At 42.0% G+C, this 24,122-nt stretch overlaps 1 long non-coding RNA gene across 1 annotated transcript; it reads right to left on the bottom strand.

Annotated features, from left to right (window-relative positions):
* Positions 1-584: 584 nt before the first annotated feature.
* Positions 585-12,872, bottom strand: LOC148997636 (uncharacterized). Its single transcript, XR_016147513.1, has 3 exons — positions 12,483-12,872; positions 11,515-11,727; positions 585-1,293 (listed from the first exon to the last, which is right to left on the bottom strand). It is a non-coding gene; the product is annotated as an uncharacterized LOC148997636 (long non-coding RNA).
* Between the last annotated feature and the right edge of the window lie 11,250 nt (positions 12,873-24,122).

Below are 24,122 nucleotides of genomic sequence, written 5' to 3'. Positions count from 1 at the left end.
GGGCTTTGTTCACCTGCACAACACCTGTTCTCATCAGGTGTATGTAGCTTGAGTCCAGCAGGTGGACGAGGCGTTCAGGCTTTCTTCTGGTGATGTGAGAAAAAGTTCATAGAGTCAATCTGGACCTTTTGACTTTTCCAGTTGGCGTGTCGTTCCTTCATGAAGACACTCACGTTTTCCTGGCACCTTCCCCATAACGATAATCTGTCCCTTCTCGACCAATCCTGTCACCTCCAGCGGTGCGGTTGTCTGGACAGACCTCAGTGGGTGAATGGGCTCTCTGTGAGGCGTCTGAAAAGCATCTTAAATGTCCGCTTCGCGAATGAAACACATATGTACTTGAACTCATGAAGAAATGCATAGAAACTCATAATACAACGAAACAAAACCATGTCATGTTCAATGTAAAATATCATGTTCTTTTCAGCAAGTGTGCTCATATTTTTCTCAGAGTATTGAATGGTAAGGATGTCTCATATTAAATATCCAATTCTTAAATATATTTGTTGGTCTGAATTCTAAAAAGGAAATGCAGCAAGAGGTCAGTGTACTCAAAACAATCAAATAGATTCTCTGACAAGAAGTCATGTAATAAAAACAATCGACGTTTAATAAATGAATATGTATATAATAATCAGTGTTTGTTAAGGAATCTTCCAATGCAAGCCACTTATGCAAATCTAGGAAGTGACTTGGAACATTCTTAAATGTATTCAAGAATGGAGATTGTTCAGTCCTTGCAACAGGTGTGAGAGTGTGTGTTTGTGTGAGTGCGTCTGTGTGCGAGTTTGAGCGTTTTTGTGAGAGAAAGAGAGAGAGAGTGTGTGTGTGTGTGTGTGTGAACAGCGTGTGCTATGTCATGGGATCAGCTTCCCATCCTATATGTGTGAAGCTATCCGGATCTGTGAGTGTGAAGATGCACAATATATCTTTAGTGAAGTGACACTATTGGACTCTATGTGATTTTCATCTTCTTATGATGTGTGTTCAGTCTGGATAGATTTGATCTATTCCGGGTGATGATGCTGTGAGTGTGTAGTGTTGGAGGAGTGTGTTCAGTCAGTGTTCATGTCTAGGAGATGATGGTGGAGTTCTACTGTATAACAATTGTGTTGCAAATTTTAGTTCCAGTTCTAAACTGGGAGGCCATCTAATGTAGTGATGTGCTATTGTGAGATGTAAAGGCGTCTTGAATTGTCTTTTCACCCATCTCCCGAATCTCAGGTTACGTTCTAACAATCATGAAGTCCGGTTGTCCCAGCGTCCGTCCTCCGAGGAATTGCAGAAGTAAACCTGACAGAAGCAAATGCAGAGAGAACCAGTTCATTTTGATGTTTTCAACAGTTTCAAATTCAGACATGTGGTCGACACTTTCGTTTGCTTGCTCCATTATCATGTCCATAGCAATTTTAATTCCAGCTGTCCCATGAAACCGAGTTTCATTGACCAGATCTGAATTATTGCTGTTGTTGCTTCAGTGTGCGACACCTAAACACTGCTCTTGCAGTCAGCCGTCACAGTCTGCCGTCACAGCATTAGAGATCCAAGTTTCCGGGTTTTAAACTTCAAGTTGCTTTCATTACAGCCAGATCTGTGGGCATGAATTATTTCATAGTGCCATTCACACATTTGGTTAGTGATGGTCTCTCGTTACCTCTGATGTTTAGTTCACACCCTCCTTGGATGTGTGTTCAGGAGGCAAACTTAGGAAAAGCAGCCAAGTCTTGTACCGCTCAGATCAAGGGAAGTATTTCTTAAAAATAAATCAAAACTATTTTGCCCACATTTGTCCAGAATACGTTTTAGGGTTAAGACGAACATTTGTTTTTATCTGGACGTCCTCCTGTGGTGAACTGTGTGAATTACACTGCTGTCATTTTACCCATAAACATTTAAAGATTTGAGTCAGCGAAATAGATAAATCGACTCTGCAAGAATTCTGGTGTGTGTTCACGTGAAATGAAAACAGTTCAAACGAATATTATTCTCTCCACGAGCCAAAGGTAACGTTAAGTTAGAGTATAATTTAATATTGAACAAACATGAATGACGAGTCACGCAGGTCCTGTGCTCCTCCGCAGCGGTAAGACCAGAACCAGTATAAAATAGTCCTAATATAAACGCTTATTATAGGTGTACCACAGTGATTCAGGATAAGACAAAGCACGATTTGGACAACTGATACATGTACCCGCTCATTATATAAACCTTTGAACATTTTGAACACAAAAAGCTAAGCACTAAAACTTTAAAACAAGACAACTTAGCCAGTCGCCCTCCTGTGGTGAATTGTGTGAATTACACTGCTGCAACTTATTTCTACAGCTGTGACTGCAGTCAGAGGAAAACTTTTGAGTTACAATATTTTGTAACATTTAATAAATTGTTGGTTGCCATGTGACGCAGTAAAACATCTGGCAATTACCTTTCAAATTTTCTATAAATATATTTTGCATCCGCGATCAGGAGCGGTTCTAGGGTGAGTGGATATCTGGGGCTTAACCCAGAGAAATCCATGTATGTGTCACGATACAAGGAATAAACTTTAAATAAAATGTTTTTTTTTTTTTTAAATAAGGTGAATATTTTTTGCTAATTAAAATTAAAAATCACAATGCCACGCACCCTCTTCTTTCCTTGCTGACTCATCTCAGACATGGTTGGCAAGCTCAGCTCTATTATTGTTTTAATAAATAGCATTTACTTAACAACATGATTTTTGTGAGAATAGATAAAAAGAGGTGACTAAAGAATCTCTATAATAACAACAAAAAAATCTTGACCCATTCTTCATGCACACATTACATTTTAAAGACTAATAAGACTACCTACCTTACCTTTTGTGTGTGCGCCGCGCGTGCACGTCCTATTGACTGTGCTGCACAAAGTGTTTGACGATCAAAATGTATATCTGACAATCTAAAGAAAGAAATCTAATACTACGATTATAAGTTACAGATACCTGCTGAAGCTGTTGTATCTTGTTTTAGTAATGGCTGGGGTTGTTTTAATTCCTTTTTCTTTTTTTTTTTTGGAAGAACTTTGATAGCATCCATTTTACTCGTTCATTACTAACTTCTTGCACATCAACAAACACCTGGCTCCAAAATATTTAATTTCATTGGCTGGATCGTACAAGACCGCCGAGCTTCTCATCGATGGTTGGCCAGTTTACATGTCAGTCAGAAGCACTAGCCTGAGTGGGCGGTTCTTGTCGGTTGTGAATGACAATGCGTATGTTGACGGACGCTGTGATGCGAGAGTCGAGAAATATACATTTAATTAATTAAATTCTCTCAGTGATGGTGTGTACAATGCAAGGAAATAAAAACATTCGGGGCTTTACTGAAAACAGCCCCCTTAGCCCACCCCTAGCGCCGCCCCTGTCTGCGATATTCTGTTGAAAATGGAGTTTAATCGCCCTCCTGTGGTGAACTGTGTGAATTACACTGCTGAACCGTATTCAGAGCGCCAGAGGAAAACTGCACTAAACTCTGCACTTACTTTGCATTTATTTCACATTGTTTGATAAATTATTAATTTAAAGCGACATAGTAAAAAAAAATCTAGAAAAGTTTGCTTTTGTTTAATGGAAATATATTCTTATATCTGTAATATCAATTTAAAGACTCACGTCTAAACGCCCTCCTGTGGTGAATTGTGTGCATTACACTGCTGTTAATTATCTCATTTCTGTTAAAACCTTTTATTAAATTATTTGCATTGATTAAAATCCTTTGATAAATAATTGAAAACCTCTGGCAAACATGTAGTTTTAAAATGAAATATATTGTTGGATGTATAAACTAAGGGAAAATTATGAAAAATTGATTGTATCATTCTCTGTGTATTGTATACTGCCTCCCGATTTGTTAAAATAAACAAATACATTATGTAATTTTAAAAAGTCCAATGTCTTGATCGAACTGTGGTGAATTCATGTGAATTACACTCCTGTTAATTATTTCTACCTAAAAATGTCTACCTACTTCTAGTTAATTCAAGTCAAAGGAAAACTTTGCATTACATTATTTTACATTTGATCGGGTTAACCATGCAAAATTGTTTAGTAAATGGCAACATAGAGGAGTACCAAAAGTTATTATAAGAATTTTAGTCTTCTGGTATGCACACCAGTCCATGCAGGTCAAATGGGGAGGCTTTGTATCAGAACCTTTCACTGTTGGTAATGGAGTTCATCAGGGTGGTATTTTGTCACCTTTCCTTTTTAATGTCTATATGGATGACTTGTCTCAACAGTTAAATAAATGTAATACAGGATGCATGATAGGAAATACTCTCATTAATCACCTTATGTATGCAGATGATTTGGTAATCTGCCCATATAGTGCTGGGTTGCAGCAACTGTTAAAGGTTTGCTCTCAGTACGGTGCAGATTTTAATATCAAATATAATGCAAGTAAGAGCAATGTCATGATAGTCAGAACAAAAGAAGACAGGAATTTAGTTTTCCCAGTTTTCTTTCTATCTGGTACTGCCCTTAAAGTGTGTGAAGAGATAAAATATCTTGGCCATCATATTGCAAATGATTTATCGGATGATAAGGACATCAATAGACAGTGTTGTAAGATATATGGTCAGGCTAATGTGCTGGTACGTAAATTTGGCATGTGTTCTTCTTATGTTAAGGTAGCTTTATTCAATTCTGTACACCTCTATACTGCCCACTTGTGGCGGTCGTACAGCAAAAAGAACATGCAGAGACTGATTGTTGCGTATAACGATGGTATGAGACTGCTTTTAAAACAACCAAGATGGAGTAGTGCCAGTCAGATGTTTGTAAATGTTGGTGTGCCTACGTGTACTGCCTTAATAAGAAATTTTATTTTTCGATACATGTGTAGAATTTCTGTCTCTGAAAACAGGATTATACAAGCTTTAGCCCATAGTGATTTTAGCTCTGTTAGGTTTACATCTAGACTGTGGAGACATTGGTGCACCTGTTTGTATTGCAAATGAAAGGTAATGAACTTTGTATTTTATATTTATTTATTGCTTGTTGTAACTGGTGTTATGTTTTTGTTTTTTGTTTTGTTTTTTTGTACTATGGACCTTTCTTTTTGAGTCCTGAATAAAGTAATATATAATATATATAATATATATATACATTGATTTCGTGTTAAATAAATCGTTCGTTACCACATGAAACATATGACCCCTTTTATTTATGGTATAATAATTGTACGTACTTTTAAATTTGAATTGAAAACGCCCTCTGTGGTAAAATGTATTAATTACACCACTGAAACATTTTTTCTACAGCAGTAACTCTAGAGGAAAACTAGCTTGATTAAGAATTATTCTTTTAAAGCCTCGTTGAATCAGATGTTTTAATTACAGAAAAAAATATAAGCGCAACAGAATAAAAAATGCAGCGAGAACATTTTAATGTTATTTTGTGTTGAATGTAACAAAATATGGACTTTAATCCACGATGTAGTATTTGTTGGCAAATGTAAAACCTAAAGATGAAGTGACTTTGCTGTCACCCGGTGTCTTATTTTGGCTTATTTTAGAATGCTCTAAATTACAGTTTTTCCCCATTCATTTCTATGGGTGCCCATTTTTGACCCAAATACAAGATTAAGAAGGTTGTTTTTCCACCCACTTAACATTGTAGAATTGAGTCAAAAAAATATTGTGTGTGTTCAGGAGGCAAACTTAGGAAAAGCAGCCAAGTCTTGTACCGCTCAGATCAAGGGAAGTATTTTTAAAAATAAATCAAAACTATTTTGATTTGTCCAGAATATGGTTTTAGGGTTAAGACAAATATTTGTTTTTATCTGGACGCCCTCCTGTGGTGAACTGTGTGAATTACACTGCTGTCATTTTACCCATAAACATTTAAAGATTTGAGTCAGCGAAATAGATAAATCGACTCTGCAAGAATTGTGGTGTGTGTTCACGTGAAATGAAAAAAGTTCAAACGAATATTATTCTCTCCACGAGCCAAAGGTAACGTTAAGTTAGAGTATAATTTAATATTGAACAAACATGAATGACGAGTCACGCAGGTCCTGTGCTCCTCCGCAGCGGTAAGACCAGAACCAGTATAAAATAGTCCGAATATAAACGCTTATTATAGGTGTACCACAGTGATTCAGGATAAGACAAAGCACGATTTGGACAACTGATACATGTACCCGCTCATTATATAAACCTTTGAACATTTTGAACACAAAAAGCTAAGCACTAAAACTTTAAAACAAGACAACTTAGCCAGCCGTCCTCCTGTGGTGAATTGTGTGAATTACACTGCTGCAACTTATTTCTACAGCTGTGACTGCAGTCAGAGGAAAACTTTTAGTTACAATATTTTGTAACATTTAATAAATTGTTGTTTGCCATGTGACGCAGTAAAACATCTGGCAATTACCTTTCAAATTTTCTATAAGTATATTTTACATCTGCGATCAGGAGCGGTTCTAGGGTGAGTGGATATCTGGGGCTTAACCCAGAGAAATCCATGTATGTGTCACGATACAAGGAATAAACTTTAAATAAAATTTTAATATTTGTTTTTTTATTGTTTTTTTTTTTTAACAAGGTGAATATTTCTTGATAATTAAAATTAAAAATCACAATGCCACGCACCCTCTTCTTTCCTTGCTGACTCATCTCATGGTAAAATAGCAAGCTCAGCTCTATTATTGTTTTAATAAATAGCATTTACTTAACAACATGATTTTTGTGAGAATAGATAAAAAGAGGTGACTAAAGCATCTCCGTCTCCAGATTTGCAAGCTCCCTATGGTGGCTGAAACAGAGCAGAATTTTGCAAGCTTTTTCGCCTCCTTTTTCTGCAGCCGTCCTAACTGCATCCGCCGGACCACACTCTTATGGACGTGGCCTAAACTTCCAAACACCAGAATTATTCATTTACAATTTTAACCAAGTTGATAAATGCGATCTACAAGTGGTTGATATTTCAATAGTTTGGAGTAGTAACACGTATCCATATACAGGTCAAAACAGCAGGCCACCTCAAACATTCACACAGATTTCATAACCTCATTTACAATCACAATATCAGGAGTATTTGGGATGTTTTTAAAAGACTCACTGTCAGATGTATTTTGATGAAACCAGTTAACTTGTACAGTACTATATGCTTATGAATCTTAATATCATGTCCACAGATTACCTTGTTCAAGTCCTTTGCAACCAGATCAACTAAACGGTCGTGTCTGGCCACATACAGTCCTTTATAATTGTAGCATCCATTTAATATGTGAGCAACCGTTTCATGCTCCTGCTGAGTTGGATGTAATATGCAGTAGGGTTCATGTTTTGATGGGTACCATGTTGCCAGATTGTACTTTGTTTGGAGACACTGTAATCTTGCTTTAATCATGAATACTTTAATATCATCTGAGATTGAAGAGTTTTTCAGTACAGCTGTATTCCTGTACGGCCACAGAGCTCGTTTAAGTCCAGCCAATCAGAGCGCACTCCAAATCCGTCTAACTTTCCGTTCTGCTTTAGTTTAAATCCAAGAAACTGAGGCTCGTCGGTGGAAGCGGCAGACGCTGTAGATGTAAAAACAGCGATTCACGTGCTAATTCTCTAACAGTTGTATCATCATTATTGAGCATATTTAAAAGATGTCCTGTTCTAGAAGCGGTGTAAAGCCATTCGATGTTTGGGGCGCCGAGGCCTCCGTCTCCACACGGCTGGAAGATAATATCCCGAGTTGTACGGCTATTAAGACAGAACCATTTCCTCACCATCTTTACCGTTTCATCGTTCATCAATGTGCATTGTGGAATATGTACGTTTGGGAAAAGATGTTGAATTTTAGCCACTGCAATCAGCCTGATGGCTTCAACTTTCATCATTATGGGGAGTGGGGCATAGTGGAGTGTACTCGTGACACAGCTCTGTGATCTGTTCCTCCCAATCACCACTGATGTTAAATTTATGTCCCAGATAAGGATAGGTTTCATGGGTTTCTGCATTAATGAAAAGGCAGGGGGTTTATCAGACTTTGCTCTATATACCATCTGTTTCCTCCACTGCAGCACATTTTGTATGTCTAAACCTGCCCACCTTATGAATTCGTCTGTGTGGAGGAGCATGTTGGAAATTACACTTTCATGATCTCTCGAAGAGATTTCCACATGGTCCGCATAGCCTTGCACTGGGTTTGGAGACCTGCAGGCGCGCACTGGCACAGCCACTTCATCCAGGAGTTAATCGCCAGAATGAAATTGATGGCACTCCACGGGCACCCTGTTTTGATTCCCATTTTAAGTGGTATGGGGACAGTTAGGGCGCTTCCACATATTACTTGGATGTAAGTAATATGTGGCTACACTCTGTGACTATACAAATCACAACATGTAAATAGGAAAACGTTTGCGTTATTTTACCACTCATTTGGATTAGTATGAAAGCTGCAACCATTCACATCCAGTCTTTGTGCTAAGCTAGGCTAGCGGTGGGTGCGTCAAACAGACTTATAGCACGCACGGAGATGAAAAAGGTATGTATGGACTTATCTAACTCTGGGGGATATGGTGAATAGGCTAAAGTCCCAAAAAGTCGGAGTGTTTCTTTAACTATATCATATGATATAAATGTAAAGCACAAAAGCTCGTACAGGGACATAGGCTACTCAATCATGCAGATCGCATATTGTTCAACATAACAGCAATTACAATATTGTCAAATTTTGAGCACCCTCACTATTTTCAGAAGCACCCTCAGTGATTTAGTTCTAGAACCGGGCCTGCCCTCTGCTGGTTCAACACACACACATTCAGGATCAATATTTACATTTTTGAGTTTAGACTGTGTGTTTATTCAAATAAAATGGTTAATCTATGAATGAGAAAGTGTAATTTGCTGTGAAATAAAAGGTGTTTCACTGCCGCCTCATCAGGTCTGTCAGAGGATGGTTGAAATCTAAATGAAGTCTTAATTTATTTTATTTATTTATTTATTTCGCGGAAAATTGTTCTGCACCTACAGTACGCCTGATACATATATACAAAGACAATTTTACATGACAGAATACAACATTTCCTCACCCCAACCACCCCCCTCCCTCATCTCCACCACACCCCTACACATATCAGGACAGAAGACTCAAAGAAACCTAATTAAAGTGCTATTAGTGCTATTTAAAGTGCTAAATAGTGCTATGTAAAGTTTGTGCTATGCAGCTAAATAGTGCTATGCAGTCCTACAGGTAACTTCTTGTTCATCAAAGTGATGCTAGTTGGAATAAATGATTTACTGGCTCGATTTGTCTGGAAATAAGGTAACCTAAACCTTCTCCCTGATGGCAACAGCTCGTATGCCCGGTGTAAGGGATGTGACGTATCTTTATTAATAGCTATACCTTTCTTCAACACTCTTCTTTCACAGGTAATAGCCATACTGTCTAGTTTATACTCCGCAACCTTACTGGCCAGGTTAACTATCTTGCTCAATCTATTTTTGTTGGTCACTGACAAAGAGAAATACCATGCAACGCAACAGAAAAGTAGCATGCTCTCCACAGATGAGTGATAAAAAAGTAACATCATATCTCTGTCCACTCTAGACTGTCTCAGTCTCCGCATAAAGTACAGTCTCTGCAGCCCCTTTTTATAGATGGTGTCGGTATTACTATTCCACTGCAACTTATGATCTATTATTGTGCCTAAGTACTTGTGCTCTGCAACAATAGCCACATCCTCTCCATCTATAACCAAGCACTGGTGTGGCTGGCTCCCAGTTCTATAATCTATTATAATTTCCTTTGTTTTCTTTATGTTTAGAAGAAGACAGCTGGACCTGCACCAGTCTGTGAATGAATTCACCCAGGCCCTATAATTGGTCTCATCACAATTCTGTATTAACCCCACTATTGCAGTATCATCTGCAAATTTTATTGTGAGATGCTCAGATGTATTACTTCTACACTCGTTGGTGTAAAGAGTGAACAATACTGGTGAGAGGACACTGCCTTGTGGGGATCCTGTGTTGGTCATAATCTGAGAGGACACAACTTCATTTACCCTGACACACTGTGTTCTCTCCGTCAGAAAGGACTCAACCCACCTGATTATATTAGGATTTACACCTAACTGCCCCAGCCTCTCCATCATAATGTGAGGCCTGATGGTATTAAAGGCAGAGGAGAAATCTATAAAGAGAACCCGGGCATATCGTTTGGGCTTATCCAGATGGCAGTAGATATTATGAAGCATATACAGAAGTGCGTCATCTGTACTACGCTTATTCCTATAGGCAAACTGTAAAGGGTCGATATTACATTGCACATCATTTAGAATATGTCTCAAAACAATTTTTTCTAGGCTCTTCATTACTATTGATGTAAGGGCAACGGGACGATAATCATTTAAATCAGCTGGTCTTGCTACCTTGGGTACTGGTACAATGAGCGAGGACTTCCAGGCTTTAGGAATGTAGTGTGTGTCTAATGACTCTTGAAAAAGCTGGCAGAAGATTAAGCTAAGTTGTTCACTACACTTCTGCAGAACCCTTCCACTTATTTGGTCAGGGCCTGGAGCTTTTTTAGAATCAATTTTATTAAAAACTCTACGTACCTCATCTACTGTAATAGTCGGGGGGAGTACCAGACTGTAACTGCTGTCTAATGGTATCACGCTCCATGAGAAAATCTGATGTTTCAAATCGTGCATAAAAATCATTCAATTCATCTGCAAATGCTTGATCATCTCCGTTAGTATCTATGTGCCTTTTCTTCTCTGCCTTCCCTATCATTGTATACATACCTTGCCAGACATGTTTCAGGTTATTCACCCTCATTCTCGCCTCAATCTGCAGTTTATATTTCTGTTTGCAACTAGTTGTTATTTGTCTAATCTCCTTCTGAATTGCTTTCATTTTTAGCCTGCCTCCCTGTTCAAAAGCTACTCTTTTCCTTTGCAGTGCGACTTTTAATTCTTTGTTTACCCAAGGTTTGTCATTTGGAAAAACTCTAAAAGTTTTTTCAGGGATTATACAGTCCACACAGAAACGAATATAGTCAGTCACCACTGAAGTCAACTCTTCCAAGTTCTTCCAAGTGTTCGTGAAAATGTCCCACACAGTACAGTCAAAAGAGCCTCTAAGGCGTTCAACAGACTCATCAGTCCACTGTTTGACGGTCTTTATCTCGGGTTTGCTGGTTTTGAGCTTTTGTTTATACTGCGGGACGAGCTGGATTGCGTTGTGATCTGAGTCTCCAAGGGGCGGTTTTGCATAGCCCTTATAAGCGTCTTTAATGTTCCCAAAGCATAGATCGAGTGTCTTTTCCCTCCACTTGACGTATTGATAATAATTGGGCAACACGCTTTTAATTGAGCATCCATTGAAATCTCCAAGAACAAACTTCGGCGCATCAGGTGCCATGTCTTCTAATTTAGCCATTGTGTCGTATATCCTATTTGCCGCGACCTTAGTATTAGCGTGGGGATGAATATATATCACAGTGACAAAAACCTGACCAAATTCCCTAGGTAGATAGTAAGGTCTTACCGAGAGCGACAATAGCTCAATGTCCTCCGAGCAATGAGAATCTCTGACGGTGTAATTCCCACACCATCCCTCATTAATATAAACACATTAATATTTCTAACAGTGAAGTCACTGTATCTTCAGTCTCTGTTGATTCTGTTGACTGTGAGTCTCTGTAGAGGATCCTTATTCACCATCAGATGATCAGCAGAACATCAGACTGGCCTCGAATACCTAAAATAAAACACACACACAGTCACATATGCAGTATGAGATATTACATCGGTCACATCTTTTCATAAGAAAACTAACTAGATAATCTATATTAATTCCTTCTCCAACATGATAATATAGCTTCTATCTGATGCTCAAAGTCACTTTACAAAATCAAAAGCACATGAAAGGTCACTTTCACACAACGGACAGCTGATCCAGAACCAGCAGAAATCATCATTACACTCACTACAGATTTAATATCAGTTAATAACAACCAACATCTCAGATTATCACACACAGTTAAAGACAGTTAAAGGGGAAAAGCTGAAAATAACATATTCTCACAATCAGTCACAACAGTATGAGCAGAATTACACTCATTTATATTCACACACACACACACACGCACACACGCACACACACACACACACACACACACACACACACACACACGTCCGCCGTTGGATTTAGAATTCATGGAAATAACGGACACCGGAAACGCTGAACATGTTCGGGTGAAAGAAAACAAACCCCGACCCGCATCGACAGACTCTGATCCGGTGTTTAAAACGCGTGTGTCTGTGAGCTGTGATTTGGCCTATGAATGTTTTCACATAAGCTAATGAATATTTACACATATATATACTTATGAAAAATCCCAAACTTTACGAAACACAAAAGAAACCTTGATGTGAAAGAAACTCTTAATTTTATATCAAATCAAAATGTCCTCCAGAGATTCATTTTAATATGAGTCACACATGAACACTCACCTCGATCAAACTTTTACAAGATACAGGACCTCAAATCCTCCAGATTTAACATCATAAAAATACAATTAAATTAATTCTTAAGCGTTGATAAACACTCGATGCTCTGTTTTTTCTGTGTCGTATTATATTTTTCCAGCTTAAAATGGCGACAGGAGAACTAACTTTCACTTTCTGTGTCGTCTTCTTCTTCTCTTTCTATGGCGGTTGGCAACCAGCTTTTTGGTGCATTACCGCCACCATCTGGACTGGAGTGTGGATCAATGGGTCAAACTCATACTCTGCAACCTGGTCTGACTACACTTTTTAAATTCTTTTAATTAACCCAGTTATCTTTAAAAAAGAAAACAAAAAAGAAAAACAAATTTCACTAGACCCTCTTTGCATTATTTCCAGTAAGTTTAGGGTAATCCCATTCTCACCTAATTGTGATATCAGCCTTTGCCTATAGCTTGATGGTATTTAGGACAATTCATACATGTTCTGTCTCTTGACTATTGCAGTAATCACATTTTCCATCAACATGCTTATTCATTATAAATAACGTTCTATTTAACCCTAATCTCATTCTAGACACCACCTCTTCTTCTTGCCTTTTCCTGTATGTATTCCTGCTCTTTCCCACTTTTCCTTGGATTCTATACAAGTATCTCCCAGTCGGTTCATTGTCCCAAAGAAACTGCCATTTCTCATTAATTTTAGTTTTAATTATACTTTTAACTTCAGCTTTGCTGTATTTGATATCTATCTCTGTATAATCCTTCTCTGCTGCTTTCTTCGCCCATTTGTCTGCCAACTCATTACCTCCTACACCTATATGAGCTGGCACCCATATAAATGTAGTACTAATACCAGACTTCCGCAGATTGTTAGCTAAATGGATTATTTCAAAGACTATATCCTGTCTAGACTCAGAGTGAAGATGCTTGAGACTGAACAATACTGAACTGGAGTCTGACGCAATCACAGCTTTGTCACGGTAGACGTTTTCTCTGTTTCCTCCTAGTCTTGTGTTTTTGTTGTTGTATGAATGCACGTGTGTGAGAGGTGTGTCTGTATGACATCACCTGATCCGCTCCAGCTGTTCATCATCACATCACCAGCTGCAGTTGATCATCACCACTCTATTTATACTCACCGCTGTTCTTTCATCCTTGTCAGATCGTTGTTTCATGTGGTTCGTGTTGGTGTACCGGTGTCGAGTTCCTGCCTTGTGTTCCCGTGTTGTCGTCTGGATTCCAGTTCATCGTTCGTCTCTTCACCGTGTCTTCACTTCACCTCACCACGGATACTGACCATCTTGTCCCTGCGTCACTGTCTCCACCTGTTTGCACTGCCGACTCTGTGAGACTTTAATAAACAGTCAACTTGCTCTTGCTTCCTGTCATTCGTTTATATCCCGTGACAGAACGATCTGACCTGAAGATGGAAGCAGCGAGTTCGCCGCAGAGATCAGTGGAGGAATTTATTCATCACAGCACCAGGAGAATGGATGCCCAGCAGAGAGAGATCAGCGATACAGGTCGCGCAGTGCAAGCCTTGGTGACGCAGGTGTCCGAGCTCACCCAGCATATCCAACGGCTTCAGGTTCCCACTGCGCCGCCCACACCGACCGTTCCCCCCACAGCCCCAGAGAGACCCGTGATGACGGAGCCCCGCTTGCCGGTACCGGAACACTATTCTGGTGAACCGGCATTTTGTAGAGCATTTCTGACCCGTTGCTCGATGCATTTTGCTCTGCAACCACGCACATTCGAGACGGAACAGGCTAAAGTGGCGTTTGTACTAACATTGCTGACAGGAAAGGCAGCACTCTGGGTGACGGCGGTGTGGGAGAAACAAAATCCATGCTGCGTCTCGTTCCAGACCCTCTCCGACGAGATGAAGAAGGTTTTTGACCGGGCGGTCTCGGGTAGAGAAGCAGCCAGAACCTTGACGGAATTACGTCAAGGAGAAAGATCGGTTTCAGACTTTTCCATAGAATTCCGGACTTTGGCGGCGGAGTGCGGCTGGAACGAGGAGGCGCAGTGGGATATGTTCCTGCATGGGCTGGCTGACCACGTCCAGAGAGAGATCTACGCCCTGGATCTTCCTACCACGCTGAACGGACTGATAGATCTTGCTCTGCGGGTGGACGCTCGGCTATCCAGGGTCGAACGCCGAGCTCCGTCCACCCGTACCTTCGGAGGAGTCGACGTTCCCAGATCCAGCGGCAGAGACGTGGTCAGCCCCGTCTTCGATCTCGAACCCATGCAGGTGGGTCGAGCTCGGCTTTCCCGGGAGGAAAGGGAGAGGCGGAGGTCCCAGGGCCTCTGCCTGTATTGTGGAGGAGCGGGACATTATGCTTACAACTGCCCGGTAAAAGGCCAAGCCCGATAGTAAACTTGAGGCTACTATCGGGTGGGATCTCCGCCAGGAAGACCTCATCGACTACATCTACCTCCACACTCCTCCCGGTTAGATTAAGATGGTCAGTTCACCAGCACGATTGTTTTGCACTGTTGGACTCCGGGGCGGAAGGTAATTTTATGGACTATAATTTTGCACATACATTTCAGATTCCCCTCCAACCTCTCAACCACCAGATTTCTGTTCATGCATTAAACGGTCAGAAACTTCCCACCATTTCTCACACCACCGAAGACATCACATTGATTACATCTGGCAACCACACTGAGACTATTTCTTTTTTTATTTTGGACTCTCCTTTGGCACCCGTTGTACTTGGACATCCCTGGCTGATCAAACATAACCCCCGTGTGGACTGGATTAATAAGGCTGTGCTGGAGTGGAATAAGGAATGTCATAAGTCTTGTCTTGTGTCTGCGTGTTCGTCTGTACCTGTTTCTGTGTTACAGGAGGAGGCAGGGGATTTGTCTAACGTGCCCGCCGAGTATCTAGACCTGAAGGAAGTGTTCAGTAAGTCTCGCGCTGCTTCTCTCCCTCCGCATCGTCCCTATGACTGTGCTATAGATTTACTGCCAGGTAAGTCTCCGCCTAAAGGCAAGTTATATTCACTTTCGATTCCTGAAAGAGAGGCCATGGAGAAATATATTTCTGATTCTCTAGCAGCCAAGTTCATTCGCCCTTCCTCTTCTCCTGCGGGGGCGGGGTTCTTTTTTGTGGGGAAGAAGGATGGATCGCTGCGACCTTGCATTGATTACCGAGGGTTGAATAACATCACGGTAAAGAATACCTATCCTTTGCCGCTGATGTCTTCAGCCTTCGAGAGGTTGCAGGGAGCATCTATCTTCACAAAATTGGACTTACGTAACGCTTATCATTTGGTTCGCATCAGGGAGGGAGATGAGTGGAAAACTGCTTTTAACACCCCTAGGGGGCACTTTGAATATTTGGTAATGCCATTCGGATTATCCAACTCCCCAGCAGTTTTCCAGGCACTGGTCAATGACGTGTTGCGAGACATGATCGATCAGTTCATATATGTCTACCTGGATGACATATTGATTTTTTCTTCGTCTCTCCAGGAACATGTGCAGCACGTTCGACGAGTGCTTCAGAGGCTGCTAGAGAATGGGCTTTTTGTCAAGGCGGAGAAATGCGATTTTCATGCACAGTCTGTTCCTTTTCTAGGGTATATCGTGTCGTCCGAGGGAATGCGGATGGACCCTGAAAAGATCAAAGCTGTGGTGGATTGGCCAAGTCCAGATTCGCGCAAGGCCCTGTTGAGGTTTCTGGGGTTTGCCAATTTTTACCGGCGTTTTATTCGCAATTACAGCCAGCTGGTCGCGCCTCTGACTGCCTTGACCTCCCCCCGAACTGCGTTCAGGTGGTCTGACTCAGCTGAGGCTGTTTTTTCTAAATTGAAGAGCCGCTTTGTTTCGGCCCCCATTCTCATAGCCCCTGATTCATCACGTCAGTTCGTGGTGGAGGTCGACGCGTCGGAGGTGGGAGTAGGAGCAGTGTTATCCCAGCGTTCACCTGTGGACGACAAGATGCACCCTTGCGCATTTTTTTCACATCGTTTATCCTCAGCTGAACGCAATTATGACATTGGTAACAGAGTTGTTGGCAGTCAAGTTAGCGTTGGAAGAGTGGCGTCACTGGTTAGAAGGGTCGGGGGTACCTTTTATCGTCTGGACTGATCATAAGAATCTGGAATACATCAGAACTGCTAAACGATTGAACTCCAGGCAGGCTCGGTGGGCACTTTTTTTCGGTCGTTTTGATTTCACTCTCTCTTACCGTCCGGGTTCCAAGAACATCAAACCCGACTCATTATCTCGCATATTTGATTTTTCCGAACGCCCGGCTACTCCCGAGTGTATTTTACCCGAGACCATATTTGTCTCAGCACTCACATGGGAGATCGAAGCGAAGGTCAAGAGAGCCTTAGAAGGGGTAACGCCTCCGCCCGGATGCCCACCGAACCGTTTGTTTGTGCCGGAGGAATTACGGTCGGACGTTATTCAGTGGGGTCACAGTTCCAACATAGCTTGTCATCCAGGAGTTAATCGTACTGGTTTTTCAGTCAAGCAACGATTTTGGTGGCCACGTATGGCTCGCGACGTTCATGATTTTGTTTTGGCTTGCTCAGTTTGCGCCACTGGTAAGTCTTCCAATCGACCGCCAGAGGGGTTACTTCAGCCGCTGCCGGGGCCTTCGAGACCCTGGTCCCATATCGCTCTCGATTTTATTACCGCCCTCCCACCCTCTCAGGGGAACACAGTGGTTTTAACTGTGGTGGACCGATTCTCGAAGGCAGCACATTTCATCCCCTTACCCAAATTGCCTTCAGCTAAGGAGACAGCGGCAACGATCGTAGACCACGTCTTTCGGTTACATGGCCTCCCGATGGACGTGGTTTCCGACAGGGGTCCCCAGTTTGTGTCCAAATTTTGGCGAGAGTTTTGTAAATTGCTGGGGGCGACTGTTAGTCTGTCCTCTGGGTTCCATCCCCAGAGCAATGGTCAAACTGAGAGAGCCAACCAAGATTTGGAAAGAACGTTGCGATGTTTAGTTTCCAATCCAATCCTTTCTCTTGGAGTCAACAACTGTCTATGGTGGAGTACGCCCACAATACGTTACCAGTGTCATCTACGGGCCTTTCTCCGTTTGAGTGTAGCGTAGGTTACCAGCCACCTGTTTTTCCTAGTCTGGAATCCGAAGTCGCGGTCCCCTCCGCCCACGCCTTCATCCAGAGGTGTCATCGCACTTGGACTAGAGCCCGCGAGACTCTACTCCAAGTGGGAGCGCGCACCAAGGCCAAAGCCGATCGCCACCGGCGGAAGCCTCCCGTATATGTCGTCGGTTCCAAAGTGTGGCTTTCAACAAGGAACATTCCGCTTCGATCCGTCTCGAATAAGCTTGCTCCCAAATTTATTGGCCCGTTTGCTGTCACCAAGATCGTTAGTCCGGTGGCAATCCGCCTCAAACTTCCTCTTGCGTACAGGAGAATTCATCCCGTGTTTCATGTATCCAAAGTTAAGCCCGTTTTTTATGCACGCATTAATCCGCCAGCCCCGGTTCCCCCACCGCCGCGACTCGTAGACGGGGAACCATCCTATTCGGTCAATCGTATTCTGGATTCTAGACGGAGGGGACGCGGATTCCAGTACTTGGTGGACTGGGAGGGTTACGGTCCGGAGGAGAGGAGTTGGGTTCCTGCTAGAGACATTCTGGATCACTCTCTTATCGATGATTACAATCGGCAGGTAAGGGAGTCTGAGAACGCCAGGAGGCGTTCTTAGGAGGAGGGGTACTGTCACGGTAGACGTTTTCTCTGTTTCCTCCTAGTCTTGTGTTTTTGTTGTTGTATGAATGCACGTGTGTGAGAGGTGTGTCTGTATGACATCACCTGATCCGCTCCAGCTGTTCATCATCACATCACCAGCTGCAGTTGATCATCACCACTCTATTTATACTCACCGCTGTTCTTTCATCCTTGTCAGATCGTTGTTTCATGTGGTTCGTGTTGGTGTACCGGTGTCGAGTTCCTGCCTTGTGTTCCCGTGTTGTCGTCTGGATTCCAGTTCATCGTTCGTCTCTTCACCGTGTCTTCACTTCACCTCACCACGGATACTGACCATCTAGTCCCTGCGTCACTGTCTCCACCTGTTTGCACTGCCGACTCTGTGAGACTTTAATAAACAGTCAACTTGCTCTTGCTTCCTGTCATTCGTTTATATCCCGTGACAAGCTTGCTTAGGTTTATTGCTCTCTATCCACATCATTTCTGCTGTATATACTGCTAAATCATCATTAATTCTTTTAGCATATTCAATATTTAGTTGAGGGATAACATAAGCAATTATGTTCTCCAGGATTGTGGCGATCTATATGTGTAGATTCCACTGAATGCAGCCTTAGTTTGACGCTTTATCCACTCCCTTCATTTCCACATCCACTTCAATAAATCCACAGAACAACTCGGGATGAGTATCTTCGTTTACTTGGTAATCAACAAAAAACATCAGAATAGGAAAATTACAAAATAATAAAACGATTACTTAAAAAGAAAGAAAGATAAAGGTCAAAAAACTGTGAGGCTCCACTCTATGTATGCCCGACTGTTTCCGTCGAATACTTCCTCCTGACTAACGTCATCATGAATTCGCGCGAGAGTATTCCCAGCGCGTATAGGTGAATCCACTAATGTAATATAAAATACACTCTATATTATCCACACACATTTATAACTCTGTAAATATCTGTAAATATTCACTTAAATTTTCTCCACATGAAATAAATCATACAAATTACTGTTTAACACATAATTAAACTATTTATCAAATAACTGAATTTAGGCTCCTACATTACCGGCCCCTAATTGTTATCAATGTCCTTGAAACAATTATCAAAACTTAAATTAAAGGAGCCTAAATGATAACTAACAAACTATCTAAAGAAATATTCTTGGTCTTCGCCCTATCCGGATTAGGGTCTTTCCTTTGGAACAGCTTATACATCGTCCTCAGATCCTTGAAGAAGACATAGCTTTGTTATCGGGCGACAAAGCTCGTTGCTCTTAGTCTTAACTTTCACCTGACGAACGAAACCTTTGTTGTCAGGAAAAATCTCCACAATTCTTCCAAGTGGCCATGAATTTCTGGGCGATGAATCATCCACAATCAGCACTACGTCACCAACACTAAAGTTTCTTCCAGGTGTGAACCATCGTTGACGTTCTTGGAGCTGCATAAGATATTCTTTACACCAGCGTTTTCCAGAAGACATCCGCGAGGTACTGAACTTGCCTCCATCTGCGGTTAGCATACTGGTCATCCTTGCTAAACACTCCTGGCAGTAACTCAGGCTTGACCTTGAGTAACAACAGGTGGTTGGGCGTTAAGGCCTCTAAATCATTAAGATCTGAAGATGCCTGGGTGATAGGCCTGCTGTTTATGATGGCCTCAGCTTCACACAGCAAGGTATGGAGACCTTCATCATCCAAAAGTTGTTCCTTCACTGTGATGTTCAGAATTTTCCTCACCGAACGAATTAGCCGCTCCCAGCATCCTCCATGATGAGAGCCTGCAGGCGGATTGAAGTGCCACTGGATTCCCTTCTCTTGCAAATTCTTTGCTATCTTGCTGGTGTTCCATTCTTTTATGGATCTTTTCAACTCAATGTCAGCCGCCTTAAAATTGGTTCCATTATCAGAGTACATCTCTTTGACTTGTCCTCTTCTTGCAAGAAATCTTCTTATTGCATTAAGGCATGCATCAGTGTCAAGTGAAGATGCGACTTCTAGATGTACAGCTCGTATGGCAAGACATGTAAAGATGACACCATATCTCTTTACTTGCGCTCTTCCTCTTTTCACCAGAAATGGACCAAAGTAGTCAACGCCGACCCTTGTGAACGGAGGACTGTCAGGCAGGACCCTGCATTCTGGTAGATCAGCCATGAGTTGCTTACCAGCAGTTCCGTGTAATTTCTTACAGCTGATGCACCTGGACAAGAACTTTCTAATAGCACCGTTTGCTCCAGGGACCCAGAATCTTTGACGTAGGTGTGCCAACATATGATTTCTCCCGGAATGAGCTGTAACATCATGAATGTGCTTTAGCACAAGCATCGTGATGTGTGAATCCTTTGACAAGATGACTTGCTGTTTGGAATCTTCTGGCATCGCTGCGCGGCTCATCCTTCCACCAACTCTGATGACTCCGTTTTGAAGTACAGGGTTCAGCTTATAGAGCGAACTACTTTTCTTTACCCTTTGATGTTCCTTTAGCATAGTCAAGTCTTCTTTGAAGCTTTGTTTTTGACCGTATTTCACAATTTCTCTTTCTGCTTCAGTCAAATCTTCACAGGTTAGGTGTGTTCCCTTGAAAAATTTCTTGAACTCATTAATTCTACTTTCTCCTTGTGAGTTTTGTTCCTTTCTCTTTGATTTCAGTTCCTTAAGCAAGTTTTTAAACTTCAGAAACCATGCCACCGCACGTTTTAGTTTTGGCCAAGATGAGTAGTAGTTCATCAACTGTTCCGTAGCATTTTTGGGCTCTTGCGTCTGAATAACATGTGCTTGAACTACCCTCTTAACTTCCGAATCATCAATGTCCAGCCTTCCGGGATCTGGATTCTTGGGCCACTGATCTTGTGCACAAAGCAGAAAACTTGGTCCTAAAAGCCAGCGTTCATTGTTCAAAAACGCTTCAACAGTCTGTCCCCTCGAAACATGATCAGCAGGATTCAAATTTGTGTTAATGTATCTCCACTGTGAAGTCTGGGAGTGCTCCAGGATTGTTGTGATTCTATTGGCAACGAAAGTCTTGAATCTTGTGCCTTCGCTGTTCAAGTACTTCAGCACGGCTGTGCTGTCTGTCCAAAAGACTGATTCGTTAAGTTCCAGTTCAAGCTCTTTCTTCAGAAACTTGTCCATCTTGACAGCAACAGTGGCTGCAGTCAATTCCATTCTTGGTATGGTAGGAGACTTTAAAGGTGCAACCCTTGCCTTTGCCATAATTAGAGTGGATTGAGCCTCACCGCTTGCAGTGCGTAGCAGTAGGTAGCTGGTCGTTCCGTATGCGTCCTCACTAGCATCAGCGAAATGATGCAACTGTGAAAAGACTGGCGCACCAAACTGCTTTGACTTAACACATCTGTCAACTCCAAAGGTCTCAAGCTGTTGCAATCCAGACATCCATTTTTTCCAGCTCTTAATGACATTATCAGGCAGATCTTCATCCCAGCTATACTTCTGCCGACATAAGTCTTGCAAGATTCTTTTGGCAGGCAGTATCACTGGAGCGAGAAAACCCAACGGATCAAAAATGGAACAGACAAGGGACAGTAGGCCTCTCCTAGTGTGTGGTCGAACCTTGAGGTTGATTTTGAACTTGAACTGATCCGTTTCAGCACACCACTGAATCCCCAATGCTCTTTCCATAGGTAAGTTCTCCTCATTCAAGTTCAAATCCTGAAAACCCTGGGCCTTTTCCTCTTCAGGAATGGAGTTGAGCAACTTTCGACTGTTACTTGACCATTTTGTAAGACGAAATCCACCTTTTGCCAACATATTCCTTAAATCAGCGCAAAGAGAGATTGCTGTTTCTTCATCTGTAGCTGACTTAAGACAATCGTCTACGTAAAAGTTTTTCTTCACAGTTTTGGCTGCTTCTGAACCAAACTCATCCTCAAAATCTGTAGCACATTTCTGAAGTGCAAAGGTTGCAACGCTTGGCGAAGATGTTGCGCCGAAGATGTGGACCATCATCTTGTGTTCGACAAGTGCCTGCACATAGTTCCCATCAGGCCACCAAAGAAACCTTAAGAGATCCGTGTCTTCATTGCTGACTCTGATCTGGTGGAACATAGATTCCACGTCAGCCATGACCGCCACGGCCTCTTGCCGGAACCTCAAGAGAACCCCCACCAGCGAGCTGGTTAGGTCCGGTCCCTGCAGGAGCTGTTGGTTCAGCGATGTTCCTTGAAAGCTCGCTCCACAATCAAAGACAACACGCAGTTTTTGTTTAACTGGATGTCTAACTCCGTGATGAGGCAGATACCATGTTCGTCCCTCATTTGGCTGACATTCAATGTTATCCAGCTTCACAGCGTAGCCCTTCTTGAGCATGTCATCCATAAACGCAACGTATTCTGCATGAAACTTGACATCTCGGGAGAATCTTTTCCGTAGGTTCAGTGCACGTTGCTCTGCGACTGATCTGTTGTTTGGCATATACAATGACTTGTTCTTCACTGGCAGGCAAACACTGTAATGACCATTCACAAGTTTTGAAGACTGAGACACCATGTCAATAAACTGATGATCGTCTTTGGACATTTCAATGTCTTCATTTTGTCCAGCATCAGGAAAGTCCAGCTTGAACTGCAGTTGCCAGAGCTCTTCTAGCTTGGCTACTGAGATACGATTGGTGGTGACTCCTGTCAATGTGTTTGTCTTCCTCATATCGCTTTCACCTCTGAGTGGCCCATTTACTCTCCATCCTAATATCGTTCTCACTGCATACGGGCCGTCATCCACGCTGTTAATCACCTGCAGTGGCTCCATCGCCTTAGGAACATTAGCTCCTATGAGTAATCCAACCTCTGCTTGGATAGTGGGGAGTTTCACCTCCTTTAAATGAGGCCAACTGTCAATATCCTCTTGACAGGGAATATTGTCTTTGGTTACGGGGATATTTTTCTGCGAAAACACCTCTGGAAGTTCAATAAAGTGGTTGCCATCCAAGCTACTGATTTCCAGTCCATTCACAATGCAAGTGTTAACAATAGATTCATTCCCCATTGTTTGCAACAAGATGTTTGTATTGCGTCCGTTCATACACAGTTGTTTTATTAATGACTCCGTAGCAAAAGTAGCTGAGCTACCTTGATCCAAGAATGCGTACGTTGTCACTGCCTTGGTTCCCTTTCGTGCCTTGACGCGTACTGGAATGATTGAAAGAGCACAGCTTTCCTTACCGGCCCCGGTGACTGCAAAAGTTTCCTTCATATGTACAAGAGCACTTGAAACAGATTGCGGTCCACAATGCTCGCTTGTAGTTGTTTCTTCACGCAAGCCTTTAGTGTTCATGTGCAGCAATGTGGGATGCAGTCGAGAGCATTCTTGACATTGAGCTTTCTCTTTACAACTACTGCTCATGTGACCATGCTTCAAGCATGCAAAACAAAGACCTTTGCTCCGCAGGAAGTCAATTTTTTCTTTGTGCGGCTTGCACGTGAGTTTTCTACAGACTGCAAGGCTGTTTTGCTCTCCCTTGCAATAAACACACGGCTTGTTGTTTGCGTCCACAGAGACAGTCTGTGTTTTTGGCGTTGATTGTTTGTCACTTTCAATCTTGAATTTGTTTTCAGTTTGGGAGGAGCCGTGAATACTTTCTTTGGTCTGAACGTCTCTGGGTATTGTAGTTTGGTTTTCTGTTGTACTGGTTGTTTTGGTCTGGTGGTGGTTTCTTGAATGTTTCCATAGAGTGGGTTTACTATATATCTGACTTGCTTGTTGACAAATTCGACAAAATCCTTGAACTTCACCCTTTTCTTTGTTTTTTCTTGTAGATCGCATGCAGACTTTCGCCAAGCTTCTTTGAGTTTGTATGGGAGCTTGTTAGCCAGTGCCTTTATGTTAGCTGTGTTGTCCAAGTCTTCCATGTAGCTTATATCAGTCATTGTGTTGCAGCAGCCTGTAAGAAACAATGCAAAGGACTGCAGTGC

This window comes from Pimephales promelas, chromosome 2 (genome assembly GCF_988280905.1).
Source record: "Pimephales promelas chromosome 2, fPimPro1.hap1.1, whole genome shotgun sequence".
Lineage (NCBI taxonomy): Eukaryota > Metazoa > Chordata > Actinopteri > Cypriniformes > Leuciscidae > Pimephales > Pimephales promelas.
The sequence above is the reverse complement of the archived record's forward strand: the minus strand, read 5'-3'. Positions and strand labels throughout refer to the sequence as shown.